Below are 9,095 nucleotides of genomic sequence, written 5' to 3'. Positions count from 1 at the left end.
TTAACGAGCTAACACAAAACATATAGGAAATTTACCATAAAATAAATACATAATCATACAGAAACACAAAACATATAAATGCATCAACATGAACATCAATAATACATAATAAGTTCACTTTTTTGGTTTTATGTTTTTAGGTTCATGTTGATGTATTATTATGTTATGTTATGTTAGCTTGTTATGGGTTAACCTTGATGGGCTCCACCTATCTTACTGACATCATTATTTCTTTTTAGTATAAGTTGTGATGCTTTTTGTAATGTTGCATGACTCTTGAAAAAGGAAACGGTATGGTTCCGAAACATGTTTGGTATTATTATTTAATAAACTTTTATAGTTTTATACTCACCTATTGGGCCACCTTCAGTTGGACCTGCACCTGGATACTAGAGATGTGGAGACCTGGAGCATGCTCGAGTCCATCCGAACCGGATCGTTCAGCATTTGATTAGCGCTGGGTGCTGAGGTTGGATAAAGCTCTAAGGTTGTCTGGAAAACATGGATACAGCCAATGACTATATCCATGTTTTCCACATAGCCTTAGGGCTTTATCTAACTTCAGCAGCCCCCGCTAATCAAATGCTGAACGATCCGGTTCGGATGGACTCGAGCATGCTCCAGGTTCGCTCATCTCTACTGGATACCCGTTGCAGGTGTTTTGGAGGTGGTTGGTATTTCTTATTAGGCTAATAGGAGGATGGTAAGACACATACCTTGTTTCTCAGCATCCCGGGCTCTATAGGGTACTATCAGTAGGTTACATACTTCTAACCTGCCGATAGTTCCCCTTTAAATTGTAGTTTTTATAGAATTTTCAAAAATGTTCAACAATTTCTCAACTTAAATGCATTAGCATATTAAAGCAGTATGCCAAATATAAAGAACTAAATGCAAATAAACATTTCCAGGGTAATAAAGACAAAGGAAAACAAATGTCTAAAGTAGAGCATCAAAGCATCAAAGATACTACACAAAGTATGACACATAACAAAGGGAAGACACAAAAGGATAAACGGGAATAACAAGCTGAAAAACATGAGTAACCATTCTGAATGCAATAGGCGCCACAGGGGGCTCACACTGCTAAACAGGGGGGGTTTAATTGGAAAAACAGTAATATACTCTAGGGACCTAATTTCCTTTATCTCTGCAAATGTCTTTGTGCCATATGATACAGGAGACCTTCTTTGTGGAGTCCATTCCCTATGGTTAGAAGCTGCTTTAGCAACACAAGGGCAGATGGTTTTGACATTATGACTGGTCAGTGTGCGTGTGATTATATATGTATGTGTTTGTGTGTCTTATATAAAAAGATTCCATATGCTTCCAGTGCACACATTTACATGGTTCGACTGATGAGCTATCAACAGGATCAACTGTTTGGTGCTCACATCAAACAATAAATGGAATTTGCCTCCAATCATTATGTAGTGGTGGGGACCTGCAACTGCAGCTCAGCTCCTATTCATTTGAACAGGAGCTAAGCTGCAGTTACACATCGCCACGGCTACACAGTGAACAGAGATAAACACTGTTCATAGGGTAGTGCGAACGTTGAACAGCTGATCAGCTCAGGTGCTAGGTGTGTGCACCCTGCCAATCAGTGACTGACTAGCTATCCTGTAGATAGCTCATCAGTCCATTTTGCCTGGAAAACTCCTTTATCCCTAAATTATTTAGTTTGTCTATACTTAGTTATGTTTTCATTAGAAAATCCAGTTAACCGGAATATTTTTTTTCTCATTTGTTGGGTAATGTCAGAATAAGTGAATGCACTTTTTTTTCTATCAATTATATTTACAAACAATGGAGTATCTGAGTGTATTTTTAACATCAGTGTCTGTCCTAATATTTAACATGTTATAGTTTAGATGCTGTCAGTTTTTTAGTGCTGTATGTTTGAATGATTCTTTAGCATAATATACAGACTGTGCAGCCAATCTGCAGGAGATTTCTGTAGCGTAATTGACAACATTTCCACATGCCTGACAGCTGAATTGAGTAGTGAGATATTTAGCAAAGAAACGATGCAGTTAAGCTTTACATTCTCTTTAGTCAATTCTCCAATACCAATGCAATGAATAATGATTTAACTGGAATCTATTGTACTTTTTTTTTTTTTTTATCAATACCACTTAGTGTACTTGAAGAATAATGAGTGTGAACGCCACACTAGAGAATTCCCAGTATTAATATTGGGATGATTTTTCTACAGCTATTATGCTTGCCCCGTCTCTATGTTTTAGCAGACACATTACAAGCATTGTCAAGAATCTGTCTTGTAGCGGAATTGAATAAACTGAGGCTGAGCATAGTGGGTAGAGTATCAATTTCAAAATATAGTGCAAAAGTTTGCTTAGGCCTGTATATAAGGATATGAAGGGGAAAACTAACACAGACACGGCACAATAGCAGCCATAAATGTCCAATATGTTGCCATCCTTGGCAAAGTACCTTCTCCTTTCCTCTAATTTATATTTTGATAAAAAGAAATTATTCATGTTTTATACATTACTTTTTAAAAAGTTATATAACTTTTTAATATAACTTTATTAAAGAAAAAAAATTATATATTGTGAGACACTGAGGGGGTTAATCCTGAGCGGTTGCTATATTTCACCTAGGGTCAGCTATTACACCTACTTGGACTGAGGGAAGTTCATGTCTCACTATCTGAGACATGGGTAAAAACCGGGATGTAATGTGATCTCCAGCAAAGGTAGTTGCTGGGGGTGTTTTGATAAAATGTGTTGGGCCCAGTGCCATGAGGCGAGATGAGTTTATTGCTCAGGACGGCAGCTTTGTAGTTGTTTGTAGGGGCGGCAGATTTTATGGAGTGGCCATAAATTATATCGTCTTCTATACACCACTGACTTCATTGACCCATGACCTGCAGATAATAAATGGATACATGGATGCAAGGAAGTCAAGACTGCAGGTATTGTTATATGCTTCACACATCACTACTCTACAAGTGATCACTGCCCCTGAAGAATTGGAAATGTTGATACTTTTTCTGTCTTGTCCTCACCAGGGATGGAAGGTAATGCTGGGACAGAGTGATATATAGTGGAGCTGGATTGTGTATACAGTATACAACTATTATAATAGTGGCCAAGGGGTTGGCCACTAAGTGGGTCTCGAGACAGAGACCAAGGCAGCATACAATGTTTGCAGTGCCATGAATGAGGATTGCAGAGACTTTGACTGAGACTGAGCCACAGATGTGCACCGCGTGCATTGGCGGAAATCCCGTCCCGGCTTTACTACACCAAAAGTCTAGTATCATTAATGCATGGAACTTTGGTCAATTCATATAGTGGTTGGAAAGTTGGAGTACTTGTCAAACATGGGGACACTGGGGAGTACCCCACCACTATTATTTGCGTAGACACATCTTGAGGTGCAACTACACATGAAGTGAGGTTTAAGTCGCTTATACATAAGGTGATAGTCGGAAGGGACTTTCTGTTATTTTGGGACTTGTGGAGGGGTAAGAACACATGATTTGCTGACAATGTTAATGTTGATGGTAATAATGTGGGTCAGGGAGTAACCCCAGAACCTTCTGATCCTGATACCTAGGTACCAGCTGTAGGGGATGACCCCAAGTGAAGATGGCAATTTTCCCCTAGCTGTGCTGATTGGTGACACTGAAAATTAGGAAATAGTTCCAGACATGCCAGAACTAGAGGTGTCATGTGATAATTTTAGAACCACTCAACTTAGAAATCCCACACTGCTAAGGGCCCATGAAAATGTAAAAATGATAAATGGTGTATCTCAAGTCCCAAGGGAGAACAAGGAATACTCTTACAGTCCGTTAACAATGACCTATTGTACAGAGTAGATAAAGTATAAGGGGAAGAGCTGGAACAGCTGGTTATGCCCCAACCATATCGCCGCATAGTCCCAGGTGAGGCAACATTCCGACCAACACACAGCACCTTGATGATATTGAAAATAGAAATAGGAGGAACAACCTCCGCATTCATGGCCTACCTGGGTCGGTCCAACCTGGAGTCCTCACTTCTATTTCCAGTGACTTACTTGAGATCTCTCCAGGTTCCCACATTGAACTAAAACGGGCCTATGGAGCCTTGCACTCCACTAACCACAAAGATCAGCGCCCTATGGATGCAATATGCCAAGTACATTTTTATGCTACTGAGGAGGAACTGTGACCCCTGAGAAAATTTGAGTCTCCCTCCAAACCAAGTGCCCAATAAATTATTCCTCTACTTTAAAAAACATTCAGTTAAATAATGAAAACAAATTTGTATAACACAGTAGGAGTGGTGTGTAAGCACTGATTAAGTAAAGTACACAGTTCATTAATGAAAATAAATTTGCTTAACACAGTAGTGGTGGAGTGTGAGCACTGATTAAATAAAGTGCACACTTAGTTCAGTAATTAAGCCCAACTTGTATAACACCGTAGGAGTGGAGTGCGAGCACTGCTTATGTAAGGAGCACACTCAATTGACTGATCCCAATAAACTGGTATAACTCAATAGGAGTTTACAGTGCCCAGTTAGTGAATAATATGGACTGTGTCCTCACTGGTCCCAGTGAATTTCTGCAAGCTTCCAGTTCCTTGGTAAACTGGATACTTGGTTGGCAGCTACAACAAACAATCAACCACAATCAGCCCTCCTATCCTCTCTGTCCTTAAATTGCTCTCCCTGCTTGGCTCCAACTGCCTGCTGCAATCCTGCTCTCTCCTCCACACACAGCCGACTGGCCACCTCCATAAATGAACCGCCTTATATAGAGGGTGAGGAGGAGTTGCTGACATCACAGAGGGGCCTGTAGTTTATTGGACTGGTGCTATGGATTATGGTTAATCCCTTTCTCCAGCCCAGTGACGCCCCAGACAGCATGTGCAGCTGTGAACTTTGATTCACCGGATTTGCTTATCTCTACTGGTTACATTGCCCCAGGAAGCAAAAGAAATGGGCAAAAACATTGTTCTATTAGCTAAAATTTTTACCCTGTCCCAGATACATATCTGTCACTTTTCAGGCTCTTCCTTAGGAGCCCGTACAATCTCTTTGCTCACATTTACTTAAACTGTCTAAGTGCAAACTTAGACTAGACAATAGTGCTTGGCCCCCTATCCTTGTTGTCTAGTGGGGGATCTCCCACCCATGATGCGATCTGGTATGAGTGATCCCTTCTATTAAGCCCGCCAGGGCTCAGCGTTTAATACAGCACTGATTTGACGGATCAGTGTTGAAATATGTAGACTACATAGGGCTTACGTGGATCTGTAGGTGAAAATATGCAAGCGCTATAGCCTTTTAAACACAAGGAGGAAAAAACTAAAGTGCAAAAATAAAAACTGGCTCCGGGGGCTGGAAAACCTTTTGAATACTGTCTATTTTTAGGTGTAAAATTTATACCATTTATTACTTGGCCACCCCTTTTTCGTACCAGGAGGAAAAGTGTCTGAAAGTGGTGGAAAAGTGTCTAAAATGAATAATAAATCTCAAGGAAAGTCCCATGTGCCACTTTTCCAGACAAAATTCTGGTGGAGACTAGAGATGAGCGAACCGGGTTCGGGTTCGAGTCCATCTGAACCCGAACGTTCAGCATTTGATTAGCGGGGGCTGCTGAACTTGGATAAAGCTCTGAGGTTGTCTGGAAAACATGGATACAGCCAATGACTATATCCATGTTTTCTACATAGCCTTAGGGCTTTATCCAACTTCAGCAGCCACCGCTAATCAAATGCTGAACGTTCGGGTTGGGATGGACTCGATGGACTCGAGGGTCGCTCATCTCTAGTGGAGACTAGGGATGGTCCGAACCTGCCGAGCTTCGGGTTCGTATGAACCCGAACGCTCGGCAGCAGACTCCTGCTGTCTGCCCTCTCCGTGGAGCGTGCGGATACAGCGGGAGGAACGCCTGGAAAACTGGGATACAGCCTATGGCTATGGCTGTATCCCAGTTTTCCAGGCGGTACTCCCGCTGGATCCGCCCGCTCCACTCGAGCCGAACTCTGTTCGTACCATCCCTAGTGGAGACACATTAGTTAATCCCAGCCATTTTCTTTAAGCTATGTTGGATCTGTGGATCTTTTTTTTATTATACCTCTTTAACCTTTAACCTTGTACTTTTGTACTTTTCTATTTACCTTTAATAAACAAATGTTTTGAATTGTAAAGAAGCCCTACTTAATTCACAAATCATCCCCTAGGCAGATGACCCTCTTTTCAATGCAGGATATCCTTAAAATTTACTGGCCTATACTTAAACTTGACCCCACTATTGCTAATATGGTCCCTGAAGTCCCAAGCATTACATATAGAGGAGAAAGAAATCTTGTTAATATCTTTGTTCACAGTCACTACATCCCCTTCTTCTCAAAGATACTGTACATGACTGGATAAAAATATCAATGGTTCCTTCAAATATGGCCAAATTAGGACGTACCCCTTTTGTTATAAAGTCCAACAGTTTCTCACACCTTATGACAAATAAAGCATATGAGTCTAGGATTTTGGGAACTGTTAAACTAAGGGAGTGGTATATTTAGAGCAATGCCATTGTCCAAAGGTGTACGTGGGTAAAATGTTCAGAAAATTCTGCAAGTGAGTCCTTGCACCTATTGGCAATTTCAACAATGCCAGAGATACCCTTATAGCAAAATATACGACAACAGTACATCATGACTCACCACTAGAGATCAAATTCCAGATAAAAGGCAGGCAGATATACAAAATGCAGGGGTAACTGAGGCAAGAGACTTTAGTAGTAGATTCAGTGGACATATTGACTTGGCACATTAACTCCACTCACTGGGTCTTAATGAGATCCTATAATTTTGACTATTTATATGCTAGGTTCATATCTTTTTTTTGGCTATTTGATGGACGTCTGTTATTTTGAGGCCAAAAAACTGCTTTTATTTTGCAATGATGTCTGTGATTTCAAAATAACGGCCATTAGTCGGCCTCAAAATTACGGACGTCTCAAAAGACGGCTATCTGTGTGTGAACTTAACAATAGATTAGTTATCTAGATGTCAGACTCTTGTTGAGTATTTCTATCTGGTAATATAATATACTGTCCATTACTGCGCTCTGTTGATTCTAACACCTATTAAGTTCCCTCTTCAGCAATGATACAAATTATAACTATCCATTTTTCCTATCTGCACTATATCTGTGTATTATACCTTCTAAGTAGTTGTGGCTGTGCACAACTCTACCAGGTGAGTGTGGACCCTACTTTGTTTTATTTACTAGTCACCTATCAGATGCATGTTAACTGACGAGGCCCCTCTGCCTGTTTTAATCTATTTTCTATCTATTCCATCTAGTCCTTATTTGGGATCTATCATCTTGACCAGTACTAAATAAGGGTTGACTTATTATGCATTAATTTATATGCTTTATTACGTTTGATATTTGTATATGCCATACCCATCAGACTATCATTAATAGTTCTAGATTTATACTCTGTGTATAGATTGTATCTTCATTATCCCTATACAACATCCTCTAAGTAGCTCTTGACTCCGGGTCTGGTATATTACTGTAAAGAGGTTAATCCCCTTCCTTTTTTCCTCCCCACTAGTCATCCTCATACAGTAGTAATGGGACATCTAGTTCATTTTGGGGATTAATTCCCTATGATCTAGTTTATTTAAAGGAGTAGTTCAGAATATCGTCTCATTTAGTTCATATAGTTCATTATATCTCTGACTCTGGGAGACTGATAAGAAGTTACTAGAAACACGGAATTGCAACAACCACCAACCACCCCCATAAATAAGACCCAACATATGATATAACGAAAACTTGCCACAGTGCTTTATTGGAAATAATCAAACACAAAAATTGCACATGGCATCCAAAATTCCTAAATATTTATATAATAACATAAATATTTTTATTATGTAACCCCTAGGCAACGGGTACGGGTACGTCCAGGGGCGCCTCCAAGTGTTCAGAGCGGGGCTGCGCTCTGAACCGCTGCGGTCCTGGGTGCCGCTCGAAGCCCAGGACCACGGCTATTAGCGTGCACGGTCCGATCGCCTTGCCCGCTAATAAAGTAATCGGATGCAGCTGTCAAAGTTGACAGCTGCATCCGATTACTTGATGCAGCCGTTCCCTGGTGTCTAGTGGAGTGGATCGCTCCTAATCGTAATGGCGCTGATCCCGGTTCGGCACTTGATTGCTTCCGGCTGCAGCAGCCGTAAGCTATCAGTGTGCCTATCTCATCGATCTATGCTGCATATCTATGCAGCATAGATCTCAATGAGAGATCAGTGCACTTATACTAGAAGTCCCCCATGGGGGCTTCTAGTATAAGTGTAAAAAAAAAAAAAAGTGTTATTATCAATAAAAAGCCCCCTCCCCTAATAAGTCAGAATCACCCCCCTTTTCCCATGTTATAAATAAAAAATAAATGAATAAATAAACATGTTTGGTATCGCCGCGTGCGTAATCGCCCGAACTATTAATTAATCACATTCCTGATCTCACACGGTAAATGGCGTAAGCGCAAAAAAATCCCAAAGTGCAAAATTGCGCATTTTTGGTCGCATCAAATTCAGAAAAATTTTAATAAAAAGCGATCAAAAAGTTGCATATGCGCAATCAAGGTACTGATAGAAAGAACACATCATGGCAAAAAATGACACCTCACACAGCCCCATAGACTAAAGGATAAAAGCACTATAAGCATGGGAATGGAGCGATTTTAAGGAACATATTTGTTAACAATGGTTTGAATTTTTTACAGGCCATCAGATACAATAAAAGTTATACATGTTACATATAATTGTAATCGTAACAACTTGAGGAACATATATAACAAGTCAGTTTTACCCCAGGGTGAACGGCGTAAAAACGAAAAAAAAAAAACAAACAAATAAAAGAAATGCGTTTTTGTTTTTTTCAATCTCACCACACATTGAATTTTTTTCTGGTTTCGCAGTGTACTTTATGAAAAAATTCAGCCTGTCATTGCAAAGTACAATTAGTGGCGCAAAATTAGTGGCTCATGTGGGTTTCTAGGTGAAAAAATGCAAGTTCTATGGCCTTTTAAGCACAAGGAGGGAAAAATGAAAAAGCAAAAAT

The sequence above is a fragment of the Dendropsophus ebraccatus genome, chromosome 5 (assembly GCF_027789765.1).
Source record: "Dendropsophus ebraccatus isolate aDenEbr1 chromosome 5, aDenEbr1.pat, whole genome shotgun sequence".
NCBI lineage: Eukaryota > Metazoa > Chordata > Amphibia > Anura > Hylidae > Dendropsophus > Dendropsophus ebraccatus.
The sequence above is the reverse complement of the archived record's forward strand: the minus strand, read 5'-3'. Positions refer to the sequence as shown.